At 42.8% G+C, this 14,658-nt stretch overlaps 1 protein-coding gene across 1 annotated transcript in view; it reads right to left on the bottom strand.

Moving 5' to 3' along the window:
- Positions 1 to 12,407, bottom strand: part of LOC146833945 (uncharacterized) — a 747,002-nt gene extending 734,595 nt beyond the window's left edge. Inside the window, exon 1 of the mRNA XM_085600111.1 lies at positions 12,290 to 12,407. The gene's annotated coding sequence lies outside the window, so the exon portion shown is untranslated. The remainder of the gene's footprint in view (positions 1 to 12,289) is intronic.
- Positions 12,408 to 14,658: the final 2,251 nt, after the last annotated feature.

Raw genomic sequence — 14,658 nt, 5'->3', positions numbered from 1 at the left:
TGGTGTGCGTTTCTTTAAATCAAATCTATCTAGATCACTGCTAACCAGTTTGTGGAAAATGTCTATACTATTCCCACTCTGTAAGGTTGGTACCCATTTAGATTTTTCTCTTAGGCCACTCTCCACTCGTACATCACTTATCACATTCAGATCACGCATGACAATATCTGCAGTTGTAATTTCATCTTCACAATCTGTTAGTGACAAAAGTAGCCTAGTATCAATAATTTCTTGAATAGTTACCGCACTCAGAGGATGTAATTGCCGATCAATAGTATCTTTTTTATTCATTTCATTTGTAAACATGAAGTGTTTTTTGATTTTCATTTTCCTAATAAATTTGAACAAATCTATTTTCACATCCACCACATCCCCGTGACTCTTGGGACAAAAGTTAAGACCTTTTTTCAGAAGTGTTTCGTCATCATTTGTTAATATTTTAGTTGACAGATTGATTATACTAACAGTGTCTAAATCTGATGGGTCTATCCGGGTATCTCCCTGTTCTGATTCACTCGTTACTGGTGTGTCTAGTGAGGTGTTACTCGAACTTATGGGAGTTGCCAGTTTAGGTTTTGCGGGATCATCCTTGGATACAAGGTGATCATATTTGGCCGCGAAGGTGAAGATCCTACCATTACGGTAGTCAGCCTCATCTCTCTTAAGTTTTTTGGTTTTTCGTGCTTTAATTTCTGAGATGTGATGTTTCAAAATGTCATTCAAGATGTTATAATTTTTCTCAGTTGCTTCTGGAAGGTTTAGTGATTTGATTTCTGCCTCTAGGGTTTCTATCTCTGTTTGTAGTTTAGCTGTTTTTCTATCACAGTTCTCAATCAGTATCTCCATAAGTTTATTAGAATTTTCTGTGAGTTCCTGTTCCCATGCCTTTAGTAGGTCTGGGTCTAGGTCATCGTAAGTCGGCAGAATTTTGGGAGCGGAGTCCCCTAGGTATTTGCTTAATCTTAATATATTATTTTAGGGTGGCCCCGTCCCACCATTTGGAAGCCTCATTTTTCCGTAGCCTTTCAAGACGTTGGAATTTACTCTTGAGGCCCTCATTCGGTCTAGATGTAGCCCCTGGGTTGGAAGAGAACGATGATGTGTTGTCATCCCTATTGTTAAAGAGATCATCTGCTTCTTTGTCTCTACTGCTTTTCATACCCGGATAGACCCATCAGATTTAGAGAATCGTTTTTTACAAGAGGTGTTACGCATCAAGAAAGGAAACAGGGAACAGAACAAACGCCCCCTAATAAGCCCAAGACAAGGAGAGGGAAGAGAGGAGGTAGGAAGGGAAGAAAGGGCAGGCATGAAAACGAGATCTTGGAACAAGAAAAAGTAGACACTGTTAGTATAATCAATCTGTCAACTAAAATATTAACAAATGATGACGAAACACTTCTGAAAAAAGGTCTTAACTTTTGTCCCAAGAGTCACGGGGATGTGGTGGATGTGTAAATAGATTTGTTCAAATTTATTAGGAAAATGAAAATCAAAAAACACTTCATGTTTACAAATGAAATGAATAAAAAAGATACTATTGATCGGCAATTACATCCTCTGAGTGCGGTAACTATTCAAGAAATTATTGATACTAGGCTACTTTTGTCACTAACAGATTGTGAAGATGAAATTACAACTGCAGATATTGTCATGCGTGATCTGAATGTGATAAGTGATGTACGAGTGGAGAGTGGCCTAAGAGAAAAATCTAAATGGGTACCAACCTTACAGAGTGGGAATAGTATAGACATTTTCCACAAACTGGTTAGCAGTGATCTAGACAGATTTGATTTAAAGAAACGCACACCACGTCTAAGGAATGATAACCTGACATATGGGGAGAGACAAGCATTACATAAGTTAAGAACTGATGACAACATTATCATAAAGGAGGCGGACAAAGGGGGCAACATTGTCATTATGTCCAACCTAGACTATGAGAAACAAATTCTCTCCCAATTGGGAGACTTGGAGTGCTATGAACACCTTACCATCAATCCAATTTGGAAACTGACAGAACATATTAACAGACATCTAAAACAATGGTATGGCATGGGTATTCTAGATCATGATGAGTATAGCTATCTACAGGTTAATAAACCAAGATACCCGTGCCTGTATACACTGCCAAAAATACATAAAATCCTTCCCTTCCCTCCGGGTAGACCTATCATTTCAGGGATAGAGGGCCCCACCGAAAGAATGTCAGAATATGTCGACATTTTCTTAAAACCATTGGTATGCAACCTCCCATCATTTATACGGGATACGAAACACATTTTGGGACTCTTATCGGACATTACATGGGGACCAGAAATGATACTAGTGACACTAGATGTCACGGCCCTCTACACCAGTATCAAAAGAGAATGTGGGTTGAAAGCGATCAAAAAAATCTTGAGCACTAGATCTGCAAGCACATGGGAACACACAGAGATGTTGATTACCATGATAGAACTTATCCTTGACAACAATGTTTTTTTGTTTAAGGATAAATGGTATCGTCAAAAACAGGGAGTTGCCATGGGCTCCAGATTCTCTCCTTCGTACGCCAATCTGTTCATGGGATGGTTTGAGGAGGAGTGGATCTGGGGCCAACATGGATCGGAATGGACAGAGTTTATTCTCTTTTGGGGCAGATATATCGATGACTGCCTGATGATCTGGACAGGAGATGAAGAAACACTTATGAAATTTGTTGAACACCTCAACAATAATACATGGAATATCAGATTCACACACGAGCATAGCAAGGTGAAAGTAACATTCCTTGACATAGAATTGTATGTAGGAAACAATCAGATCAATAGCAGATTGTATCGCAAAGACACAGCGTGCAATGCAATATTACATGCCACCAGCGCGCACCCTAGGCACCAGATCAATGCGATACCCTATGGAGAATTTGTCAGAGCCAGACGCAACTGTAGTCTGGACGCAGAATTTACAAAATGTACTGAAGAAATGACTGAACGTTTTAAATCTAGGGGTTATAACACCAACATTCTAAAAAAAGCAAAGTCTAGGATCAGGAAGATTAAAAGAGAAACGACCCTCAGGGATATTACCAACAGAAAGACAGATGACAACAAAGTAAGATTTATTACAAACTACAACGACATTTCGGATGTGCTAGTTAAAAGTCTCAATAGACACTGGCATATCCTTAAAAAAGACGATACCATGACAGGGGTTATTGGCAACAAACCAGAAATCACCTATAAAAAAGGGAACTCCCTTAGAGGTCTCCTTAGCCCCAGCTATCCAATAGCCACTACTGGTAAAAACTGGTTGACTACACATATGGAGGGCTTCCATAGATGTGGACACTGCTCAGCGTGTAAATGGGCTTACAACAAGAAATTGGAATTCATGGGTCCTAACGAGAAATGTTACAAGATTAGGACAAATATCAACTGCAACACAAATTTTGTTGTATATATTATTGAGTGCAGGTGCAATAAAAAATATGTGGGCAGCACGATACGCCCCCTACGTGTCAGGATAGGGGAACACATGAGGGCAGTGAAACAGGGTGATCAAAGATACCCCATTGCGACACACATCCTGGAATGCCACTCGCAGGGAGTACACAGGGACTTTACATTCTATGGTATAGAACAAACCATGAGAAACCCTAGAGGGGGCAACAGAGAACTCATGCTTCGTAGAAATGAAGCTTCCTGGATACTGAAACTGCGTACGACTGAGTTAGGGATCAATGTTGATGATGAAATGCATTACTTTCTTGGTAAATGAAGTCAGACACTATATACGGCCATAGTATTGTATCATCTCCTGAGATGAATGGACAGTGTTTAAATACATAGGTGTTGTTCTTCTGAAAACATTTGGTTGTTGTACAAATACGGTTGTATTGAAGAGACTATGAGAATTCTGCGAAGTATATGTTTCATGATGTCACTCACCCATTCACCATAAATCACCATTGATTATATGTGATAAGCCATTACAAATTTTATACACATCACGGTATGTTCAGTCTTTGAGTCTTGGAAATTCCTTGGATACTTGACAAACAATCGATCAGAATATTACAGGTACGCTTTATCCTCTTTAATTTTAATAGTTTCAGATTTCTATTCGGTTACACAGATATATGTACATGTGGCCCTATCCTTACGCTTCTATAATATCTACTCAGTCACTGCCTATACAGTGCAGTCGTGATTTCTGTTCACTCTGGGCCCTTTATAAAGTTTTCTTTTCCTTCACTATCTTGGGCATGTCCTGACCCAAGATGGCTGCCAAATTTGTAAATCAATATGTGCTTAGAATACGTTCGTAATAGATATACAATTACAATTAGATACTCCAAGTTTGGTCCTTCCTTATACGACGCAAACGCATAATGAAATATATTCTACCGATTTGACAAATCGGTTACTAATGCGATAACGTCACGCGCATCTATATCGGGATTTGAATTTTGAAAAACATGGTTTTTACCACGTTTTATATATTTGTATAGTATTAACATAGAATATGGAGAGATATTTACTCACTCCATACTACCAAGACATAACCTTCTCAAATATGGCGCCTGTGGTTTTCCTTCGTTTGCTGTTCGAACCTGACCTACTTCCGGTCACGTGACCTTCTACTCGCGCATATACTTGCCGAGAAAACGTACACCAACAACTCTGATTTGGAGCCAGACGCGGTTGGGGGAAGATACACTTCGTATACCCAGAGGTAAGGGGAGAACGTATAACGGGGCACGCGTTGTCATTTCACCATAACCTTTTACTTTCTACCGAGAGTAAATACGTTTACGGATAACAAGCCAGATAGTGAGGACACTATGATAACTATTTGTTTTTTAATAGGGTTTCTTTTTTATTGAACTTTGATAATATTGGAATGAGGTGACTAAGTATTTTAGTTTTCTTTTGGTCCCTCTTTACGAGCAAATGATTGCATGGGCAGACCGATAATATACTCGTGTATGCTGAGACCATATTTTATACTTACGTTAATAGCAAGTGATATTATGGGCAGACCAGCAATATACTGTCTGCATGTGAAGATCATACTCTGCATCTCTCGGGTTTTAAGACTAGATGTTTTAATACTGAGCATAGACGATACTTTAACGGGTCACATATATATGTATAGCTCACCTCGTGATTTCCGCAAAAACGAAATTTCTGACAGATAGACCAGTTCTGTTGCCCGTTGGCAATACTGAGACAATCTATCTCTTTGTTTTAGACGGGGTGCTCAAATTCCGAGCACAGCTGAGATTGGAGAACATTTACCCTGAAGAAATTCTATAAACCCCCCCTCCCTCGTCGTATGATTGTATGACCTGGAATTATCGTCATACTGGACGTATGTATATGAATTTGGACAAGAATTCGTCCACTACTCCAGCATTTTTACAAAGTGTCCTTTTATATAGTTACTAATAGCGACATTTTTCTCATCTTGATTACATTTATTACAGATTTTGCATATAAAACAGTGTTCAGGTCAGTTGTTTTATTTGCCTCACCTGCTCCTTCCATTTGGCACACGATCTATTCCTATTCATAGTTCTCTCTTTACGATAATAGCCAGCGTACATATTGTGTTTTCTGACTTAATGGACTGTTCATACCGCATGCGATACCTGATTAATTTTGACTGGAATGAAGTTCCAGCACATATATGATTGTCTCACATATGTCACTCACACGCAAGTTCTGTAGAAGATCTGACAATCACCAACTGATATGATAAGGCTAGTACTCACCTTACCTCACGGTGTTTGATAGTACACTATAGCCTTGTGATACCACCTATGGATAAATCAACCCATAGTACTTACACCTACCCTGGGAGCACATTTGTTTACGTTGTTTACAAATGTTTGCATCTTGTAATAACATCTAAACTAATGTGAATGACCATATCAATTTGTACCTAGCCGTGAACAAGTCGCATGTAAAAAACTACTAAAGGCGACGAAACACGTGTTGGCTTGGGAACCACTTTGAAGACTGTGAAATACATTCTGAGAAAAAGAATATTACATCAAAGAAACTTAAAAGAAAGAGACGAAGATCCACTTGTGTTACTTGTTTATGTACATTCTAACTGTTATGACCTTGATTTTTACGTGTGCTTGGGTACCCTCATTTTAATTTTTAGGAGCAGCCAGTGGTCTCAAGAACCACCCCCTGATCCTTCCCAGTAGCGGTCCGTGGAGGGAGTTCTGTGGGGCGGTGAGGCGGGGCGGGGGAGGGGCAAGGTGGGGAAATGTAAACACTGGAATATGGATGAACGGAGGTAAGTACACATTTAAATAAATAAAACGAATTTCGTTTAGCGCGCTGCAACATGTGGCAGGGCCAGGCTCGCGGACTTGCTTTCTCTGGCTGCGGCTCCTTCTTGCGTCTCTCCGTGCCAGGCAGCGGTGCCCGAGCCGCTGAGGCGTTTATTCCCTCCTCAGCAGCCTTCCCAGAGCAGACATCATGCGTTGCCATGGGCTGTGGGGGCCGTCTTCTGCTTGAACCCCGTCCCTGGCGCTGCAGAGACATGTTATGGTCCCCTAATTTCTCCTTATCTAACATGCGTATCTGTCTGACCGCGATTGAGCTGCTGCGCGGCCTCCGCTTCTCGGCTGGCTACAGGAAGAGCACGGTGGCGTTCCAGAGAGGTCGGTGCTTTTTATACTTCTCAGCGAGGCTTTTAATAACACGGGAGACATCTTGTGCTGTTCTGTGCCTGGACATGGATGTGAAAGGCGAACCTGTCAGGAGGAGGCTGCAGTACAAGGCCAATGGGGAGAATACACTGCTTGCAGGCTGTGGTGGCGAAGCCGCGTGTATGTGGCATGAGGTCAGATGTGTTGCCCATGTTTGGGGCTGTATGTTGGTTTGTGCACACATGTAAGCTGTTCTGGCAGGCGCGCGCCCTGTTTAGATTTACGTCTGTGTGGAATGCAGAATGGTGGCCGCCTGTTACCCACTCTACACAGATTAGGCGTTATAATCAAGCATTAAATCCTCTGCAAATGGGATTCACGGGAGGTCATTTTAACACGGTGCCCTAGTGCTCAATATCATTTTCTGCCCCTTCCTCCTCTCCCGGGCTAAACCCTGCATGTGTGTTATCTGCTATTGCACACCACAGCTCCAGTGCAGCGACACAGTATCTTCATATTGAATCTGATCAATTATCTCATCGCAATGAATGAATATTTATGTAAACAAAAGTGCAAATAGTTGCTTCGACTGGTGGCCTAGCGCAGTTCAGGTTCCAGTCGATTGTTAGTATCAGTGGTATTTATTCCAAATATGGTCCATTAATGAAGTCCAAAATTCCATTTGCGCTTATTAGATCAAGACAGCAGCACGTGTTCCGTCACAACAGCGACTTTTTCAAGACTGCAAATATACAGGGACTGGTAACAAAATGATAACTTTATTTGTTAAACAATATCAAACCCCTATTTTGACAGAAATATCGAGAGAAACAGGAAGAATCACCAATGACACGTGTAAGTCCCAAAAAGATTTCCTGTAAAACCGGTCATCGCAGAGAATGCTGAAAAATGCCAAAAAAATGCATCAATGTCCACCAAAGCATGTAAAGTACAGGAATATGTGGACCTGTTACCCTTCCACTCAAAAAGTTAATAAAAAGGAAACAAACCTTATACTGCCACTCAGTCAAGTGGTTCAAAGAAAATCGTGAGAAGCATCATAGAAATGCCGACAACCCTGCAAGAAATAGAGTCCGAATGTTGGAAAGTAGAAAAATAATCCCAAAAAACATAGGTATCAGAAAAATAATTGAGCCTCACCATACTAAGTATTTTGAATTAATCGTATAGAATATCCAAAGATACAGTCCGGAATTTACAGACTTTGTACAATTAATCAATTGTGTGTCACTCGTGTGAATTAAACAAGCATTTGCAATGCAATAGGTCTCGCATTACTGAAAGTTTGAGCTATTGGCGTTGCAAATAATCATGCAACACCAATAGCTGAACTTTTAGTAATGCGAGACCTATTGCATTGCAAATGCTGGTTTAATTCATGTGGTAGGAATCCCAGCATGAAGCAAAGAGTTCTGCATCTCACCTCATGCACTAAATGGCAGATATCTAATGCAATCACACTCCCACAAAGAGAAGCATTATGGGCATTATTTCCTTTGTGGAACTGCATTTATGGAGGTGTCTAAATGTTGACAAAAATACATTAACACCTGTGAACTTCTCGCACCTCGTGCACTTTATCCTGCTATCACCGCATAAAATAAATTAGCCATTTCCTCCAGATAATAATTCCAATTCATCTTATAATAAAAGGCAGAGAAGCACTTCTACTCTGCAGCCTCGTTTCTTGTTAAACTTCATTGATAAGCCGAACAAAAGAACCTGTGTGAGGCATTAGACTATGCAGTACCATTAGTTGAACATGTGTTTAATATGTGTACCAAATGTAAAAATAAATAATATATATTGCCGTCGAACATTCATATTCTACTTTAAAACTGTAGAGAACTTTGAGTGACTCAAAGGATGAACGTGCTGCCTAAAGCTAACAAATTGCTCAGTTGTTGAAATGCAGCCACTAATAAGCCTTACTGTAGTTGTGCGACAGAACAACGCATGCCAAAACAAGGTGGTCTCAACCATGACAGCATCTTTACCACGCATTAGCATTACTTTAGTACACATGCCTTTACAACTAGTTTCAACATGCTTGGTAAAGGTATATGCATGGTAAAGATCATACCCCAGCCCCCTCCACCCTGAGCCCTAAAACCCAGCACCCACCCCTGCAATCCCCCCACCCAGGTCCTAAAAACTAACCCAACTCCCCACCCTGAGCCCTAAAACTGGCCACCAGCCCTGAAAACTGCCCCTTCATCTTCCCCCTGCCATGACCCCTAAAACCCACCCCAGCCCTAAAAACTACCCTCACCCCAGCCACCCACCCTGAGCCCTAAAATTGGCCCCCAGCCCTAAAATCTACCCCTAACACCCCCACCCTGAGCCCTAACGTCTGGCTCCAGTCCTACTAACCAAACTGCGTCTCATTCCTTCCTGTCGCGATCCTTCCTCTTCCTCTCCACGCCCATTCGCTCTTCAACTAGAGCGGTGACTGCCTTAACCACGCATATGCCTGGTCAAGCAATATGCGTGGTTACGACATATGCGTGGGTAAGGCAAGCATTGTCCGGCATGCGAGGTTTAGCTTGTATTGTTAATGCCACCGACCCCTACAGTAAATAAACTAGGACTACTTAATCACTTGGAGTGTATTGCCATTGCAACTGCTGCACACCACTTGAAGTTTCTTAAAAAATTAAAAACAAATGTATTTATAACTTGACATCTTACACTTTTCCTTGGGGCCAATACCGAGTTAATCAATGGATTATATAGACAATGAATGAGAACACTCCTAAAAAACTGTTAAGCAGTAAGGTGATACTTAAAACATTTTTTTAAACTAGCCTGGGACATATTCTAGATTTTGAGACCAAAGATCAATAGGAATAGATAGCCGTAGATCACTAGATGCCGCTGGAGGGGTGTAAGGTACATCCATGGTCAAGTCTTTCTGACGCCTGCGATGCAAGGGAAAGTCACATCAACAGCAACATTTGAGGAACAACACTTCAAATGGAAGAAAAACATTTGCAACTTAGACCTCATGCCTTTGTCAATTGGCGACCAAGTGAAATATACTTCCATTTGAGGCCCTCTTTGATAGGCTCATGGTTGCTTTGGGATGTTTTCTCCGACTGATCACACTGCTCATCCCTTTATCAAAAGAAGGACATAAGGGAGAAGGAATCAGGTCAGATTCCAGGGGAAGTCCCACAAACAAGTAATACAATCTTCTTCCACTGGGCTTAGAGACTGAGAAGGATGGATAGCGCCTTTTATGACATTTTGCTAATGACTGGTCATTGCATCTCACGCTGGTCTTTATATAAATCATTTTGTTTCCAGCTTTGGCACATATATTTCTTCTCTTGGAGACTGGGGGCCCCATTCACAAAGGTACAGTTAGACCAAGAGTCTAACTTTACTACTTTTCAGTATTCAGAAAGGTAGTCTGCTACTAGTAACTTTACTACTAGTAAGCTTAACCTAACAACTAAACTGCCTAAATGAGCATGGGGAGATGGGGGATATCGGCGCAATCCAGTCCAATAGCCAGATTGATTCCTTGAAAGATCCAAACCATGCATGTGTAGAGCAACAATCTGAATTGCCCTGAACAAACATCGGATGAAGACTTCTGTGCTTCCGTAAGCATCCTGGTAAGAGGGATGAACTGACCGACACAGAGACTAACGACTGCAGAAGGTGAAACCATCAGGTACGCCTTAACTGACACTGAACCAAACAAACTTTCCGCCTCATCTTTGACCTGGCTCACCCAAGCAGAGTGGACCTTTTCAGTTATAACCTGTGCTTCTTGCCAAGAGTGGAATATAATCCTGGTGAGCAGAGGGCTCGCCTTTGGACCACAAGGAGCTCATGTGGATCCAAAGTGGCGATGATGTAGAGCAGAGCAGCCCCTGGCTCATGAGCACACGAGAGACCTTTCTTTCCCAGACCAGGCATTTCATAGGGAAATAAGACACTGGGCTTGGCTCCTATCCTAAGCCTCTAAAGTCTCATGTCAATTATTTAAGTCTCTTTGAGCAGGGACCTTGGAGTGGGGAATGGAGTAAACAATGACCCTGCTGCAATCACAAAAAGATGTTTCCAGTTTAAGTTTATTGCTTTAGCGCAGGAAAATATTCCATTGAGGCAGGGGCGGGGGGAGGCATCTGTGTTAGATTTCAATGACACAACATGGATGACCTGAAACTAATCCACTCAAAAACCATGCCTCCGTTTATACATAAATAGACTGAGAAGGATTCACATGTTTGCATGTACAGACACTAGTATTTTCACACACTGGTACCCCTGTTTCTTGGATCTCATTTTACAAAGACACGCAACTTCATCTGGATAAAAGCAAGGACCCTAGAGAGAGAGCACACAGTAGATGGATGGAAAAGTCATATTTTCCCTACATCACACTGGAAGATGTGTTAATTAGCTTGTCCAGTTACAAAGCAATGCACAACATGTTGTGCTCATGTCTCACTTCAGCTGAGAAGAAAATGTAAAAGCAGACTCCAACAGCAATGGAGAGATCTTTGAACCGAACCTGACGATTCCATAACTGCGAGGTTTGTGGTCACCACATAAAGCTCTCCCGTGCCATTGAGAGGCTCGCGAATCACCCATACAGGCCCCAAACCTTGATTTCCTTGAACTGCTTCATGACCATATCCTTCTTTCTCAAGCCTCTACGCAAATGTAACATGAGGATCACAAAAACACCTATTGTGGGTAAATTAAGAAGTGAGATATAGTTCCAGGCAGGAGGTAGTGTGCAAAGCATGGTCTAAGGTCATGTCACGCAATGACCCCTTTGCTGCCTGCACTGGGTGAAGGCTGCACCTACCAAGGTGTGGCAGCAGGTGGAGAAGGTGCACAGTGTGGCTGACGGCCACAGCCTGCATAATGACCCCAGAGGGCCCGGCTTAAGGTTTTACCCTGGGGCTCTAAATTAGGAGGACTTAGGGAAGGGTGTGGCCTAAGGCCATTCCTTCCTTTCATGGCAGTGTCCACACGGGCAGAAACCTTGTCCAGTGGTGTATGAGGCCACAGAGGCTGGGCGCAGGGCCTGACGAAAATCAGACCCAGGACATCCGGGGCAAGATGAAAGCAGGAAGTTCAGGCAGCCATAAAGGGATGTTTCAGAGACTGTACTTGAACAGCATACAGAACACTTACTGTTATGCACTAAGACCGGTGACTTCACAATATTACAAAAAAGCAAATAAAGTGCTTCAAGAAATTTTTAATTATAATCCTTAATCCAAAAACCAGCTAAAATCTGGCAGTCATTTTGAGCTTTGTACCCCAACACTGAAGGCTCTGATGACATAAGATGATTATTTGATGCTAGTTCATGGCCAAAGGCAACACCCAGGACGCACATCTCAATGGGACAGCCATGTTTCACACGAAGTCAAAAAGGGTGTGGTGGCATATCAAATAGTGGCATAATGAACAGGCCTATAACAGCCACAGGTTCGATTGTAACATCTGTACCCAAAGGTACATAATAAGAAAGCTCGCGCACATTTCTGTCGCAATACCAATGCCCAACACTGTAGAGAACACTTGCCCCGCCCTCCCACCTTCATAACTTCCAAACACGAGCATCGGTATTTAGCACAGTACCTCTTCGAATGAGTTTTGAAAACACTCCTGTGATTTTTGTCCATGCCTCGCTCGGTAGCTCACAGCTGCCCTGTACCCAGGACCCTTTTTCTTAACGGGCAGCTCTCCCCCAGGTGCACTCTTTGGAACCGCGCTGTCAGGTAGGACTGGTTACCAAGCACACGAGGCGCGAGCTTCCCCAAACGAAAAAAAGCACCACAGATTAAAACAGGCAAGCACTTGCCCATCGCCTCTGCTTGTGTTATACTAGTAACAGGAACTACATCATTGTCCAGATTGCAGAACCATTCACGTGCAAGCTCAGAGTGAAGGACATACAATCCATTTTAAAGCGAATAATAAATATATCGACGCCTGTGTTAAGCAAGAAGGGTGGATGGGTAATTCTCTTTTCAGAGGGATGATGTGTTGTTTTGTTACTGTGACTACTGTTTACACACTGCACACATCGCCTTCAGTAGCTGACTTTAAAATCTGGCAGGCAGAACATTATTTATTTTAAGCTGCTCTTAGTCTTTGTTAGCAGGTACAAAAGCTTTCCCACTTGCACAACATCAAACAGGGCGCAGCACTTGTCACATGGAAAAGCTTTGAGTTTTTTTTTTTTTTTTTTTAAATAGTCAAGAATTTCTGCAAAGACGGAAGAAGGTGCTCTAATCATTTCAAACATAATGCAGAGTCAAATATGAGATGTAGCCTAGGGGTGTAGCTGACTAGTCAGGACTGTTAAGTGTTGGGCTTATCAGAATAATGACCCAGCTACCACACTTTATAGAAATCAACAGCATCTTAGACACCTCTCAATCTGCACTGAGACCGCCCTTCTCGCCGCCACCGACATCATCCGCGCCCTATTCGACCAAGGACACACGACAGACCTCATCCTCCTGGACCTATCAGTAGCTTTGAACACTGTCTCCCACCACACACTACCCACCAGACTCCACAATGCCGGAACCTAGGAAAAGCCTTAGTCTGGATACAGTCTTTCCACTCAGGCAGAACACAGAGAGTAAGACTCCTTCCCTTCCTCTCAGAACCAACAGAGATCAGAGGCAAAGTACCCCAAGGATCCTTCCTCAGCCCACACTCTTCAACGTTTACAAGGCCCCCTCTCAATCATTGTCAAACACCACGGGCTCAATGTTGTCTCCTACGCTGGATGAGCAATAGCTGTCTGAAGCTCAACTCAGAGAAAACAGAAGTCCTTATCCTGGGCTCCACCCCCTACGCATGGGACAACTCTTGGTGGCCCCTCGCCCTCGGAAACCCACCCACCCCAATGGACCATGCACGCAACCTCGTCATCACACTCAGCTCTTCACTCACCATGAATCACCAGATCAACGCTGTATCCTACGCATGCTTCCACACCCTCCACACACTTCGCAAGATGTTTAAGTGGATCCCCCCCGACCCGAGTAAACCGTCACCCACGCACTTATCACCAGCAGACTGGACTACGGCAAAGCCCTCTACTCCGGAATCAACAAAAATCTCCTCTGCAAACTCCAGACTTTCCAGAACGCCGCGCCAGATTTACCCTCGACATCCCATGACATGACCACAGCATCCAACACCTCTGTGACCTCCACGGACTCCTCTTCGAAAGAAGAAGAACCTTCAAAATGCTCACACATTCCTACAAAGCCATCCACAACACCAGACCCCAATATCTCAATGACCGAATCTCCTTCCACGCCCCTAAGAGAAACCTCTGCACAGCCAACCTCACCCTAGACACCGTTCCTCGTTTCTACAGGATCAGAGCAGGTGGAAGATCCATCTCCTACCTCACATCTAAGACCTGGAACAAACTGCCCCTTCACCTCCGTAGAAGCCCTACACTGCACCAACTCAGAAAGGACCTTAAGACCTTGCTCTTCGAATTACCCCAATGGAGATGTTCATCCACCCCCCCTCAGCACCTTGAGACGATCATGGGTGAGTAATGCACTCTACAAAACCCCAATTGATTGAAATATATGTGCTATAGACTTAATGCTGGACACTATCCTTTTATATGGTTTGTCCTCACAGCCCAACTGTCCCCAGAAATGTATGTGAACATCACTAGGGAGACTTTGCATTTGCCTACATCTAGGGAGCTAAGAGTACATGTTTTGATTGGGCAGAAGTTGTGTGCTTCTACAAAAAAAAGTGCTTACCCTCCACACATCTGTGAACATTTTATTTATTTTTCGGTCTGTCTCAGCTTGAACTTTCAGCACACACACAACGTTCTAATGCTATTAGAGTTATAAGCTAGCCATTGGGATAAGAAACATTTTTTAATTAGCAAATATTGAGAACAGCTCGAGCAAGCTGCAACCGGTCACATTAGCAAAGAATTTTGGAGCACAGTTAAT

Source organism: Triturus cristatus, chromosome 4_2, assembly GCF_964204655.1.
Source record: "Triturus cristatus chromosome 4_2, aTriCri1.1, whole genome shotgun sequence".
NCBI lineage: Eukaryota > Metazoa > Chordata > Amphibia > Caudata > Salamandridae > Triturus > Triturus cristatus.
This window is presented reverse-complemented; position numbering and strand designations above follow the sequence as displayed.